The sequence below is a fragment of the Vicugna pacos genome, chromosome X, assembly GCF_048564905.1.
Source record: "Vicugna pacos chromosome X, VicPac4, whole genome shotgun sequence".
NCBI classification, from domain to species: domain Eukaryota; kingdom Metazoa; phylum Chordata; class Mammalia; order Artiodactyla; family Camelidae; genus Vicugna; species Vicugna pacos.
The window spans coordinates 65,446,539-65,448,241 of NC_133023.1; the positions used below are offsets into that span (position 1 = coordinate 65,446,539).

At 58.0% G+C, this 1,703-nt stretch overlaps 1 pseudogene; it reads left to right on the plus strand.

Moving 5' to 3' along the window:
* Positions 1-676: 676 nt before the first annotated feature.
* LOC140691783 (dachshund homolog 2 pseudogene) lies at positions 677-1,357 on the plus strand (annotated as a pseudogene).
* The last annotated feature ends 346 nt before the right edge of the window (positions 1,358-1,703 follow it).

Consider the following 1,703-nt stretch of genomic DNA (forward strand, 5'->3'; position numbering starts at 1 on the left):
GCGGGTGTGCAACCTGCAACTGTGATTTCAGTGCGATATTGGACGCTGGTTCCTCCGTGCGCTAGATTTGGGACAACTTACACCAAGCGCGCTAGATGGGCTAGAAAAAGGGTAACTGTTTACTTCTGAACTCACTGGACTCTTTCTCTGGGAAGATGGGCGAAGCAATCTCTTAGCCCCCCCGCAGAGTTTGGGCGCAATGTGCAAATCGAATTGGAGCTGCGACTTCCCTTTCCTCGACTGAACCCGGGTGCAGGGTGGCAGCAGGTTGGGGCGAAGCAGTCTGGAATCCCCCTTTGTGTTCCCATCGCGACACTCTCAGGGCACGGAGGGGAGGAGTTCGCATCCTAGGCCACTTTGAGAGCTCTGCGTAATCATTGGACGTTCTCTCCTCAGACGGCCAGGCTTGAAGCGGAGGCACCACACCGCCCCCTTCTCGGGCTCCATCCCCATTCACCGGCTGGCCCTGAACAGCCTCAGGTAGTCGGGAGGCCGGCCAGGGAGTCTCCACCTCCTCGCGGGCGGCAGCCATTCGGCGCGCTCGGGAGCCGAGGGGGTGGGACCCATTGGCTGAGGGGAGCTGCCAGTCTCCGGAGGGGGTGTGTTGGGGGTGGGGTCTCGGGCCGCCGCGGGTCGGGGCCGCTCACTGTTTGCTGGGTGGTGGGTGAGCGTGAGCGTGAGCGTGAGCCCAGCTACTGGAGACTTGCGAACAGTTCGGAGCAAGCGAGAGCGCGCCAGAGAGAGCGAGCGAGCGAGAGAGTGAGGGAGCGAGTAGGAGGGGACCTAGAGGAGACAGGGCGAGAAGGCGAAGGCCTGAGGACCAACGAATTGAGACCGAATGACCATGGCTGTCTCTGCACCTCCAGTGATCTCTGCAACTTCCAGCGGCGCAGGCGTCCCGGGGGGCTTATTTCGGGCCGAACCCCTGTACTCGACTCCTGGAGAGCCTCCTCGTCTCACCCCCAATATGATCAACAGTTTCATGGCCAGTAACCACAGCGGCAGCGCCGGGGGTGGAGGGGTCGGTAGTGCCAGCGGAGGCAGCGGCAACACCAACACCAACGAGTGCAGGATGGTCGACATGCATGGGGTGAAGGTGGCTTCGTTCCTGATGGACGGCCAGGAACTGATCTGCCTGCCGCAAGTCTTTGATCTCTTTCTCAAGCACCTGGTGGGAGGGTTGCATACGGTGTACACCAAGCTGAAGAGACTGGACATATCCCCCGTGGTGTGTACTGTCGAGCAGGTCCGGATACTCCGCGGGCTGGGGGCCATCCAGCCCGGGGTGAACCGCTGCAAACTCATCACCAGGAAAGACTTTGAAACTTTGTTCACCGATTGCACCAATGCCAGGTAAGATACCGTTTCTTAGCTCGCTCTTCCCCCTTTGCCCTCTTCTGCATGTCTCATCATCCTCATCCAACTTTGTCTGTAAAGAGTGAGTCCTAACTAGCTTGCGCTACTCTTCATGCTGTAAGTCGGTGAGGAAAGAGGACTGAAAGGACTCATTAATTGCCTGTCCCTTCTAGTCCGAGCTCAGTGGCAGGGCTTGGGTCTAAGAAAGTCCCGCACAAACTTCAGTTTGCGGTCCTGTACTGAAACTTTCCAGCCTTTCGCCCATATCTTGCATGGCTTTCTGGCTGCTTGTGGTTATTTGTTAATTTCTCTATTTGGTTTTCTTTCCTGCTCTTTTGTGGCCGTAC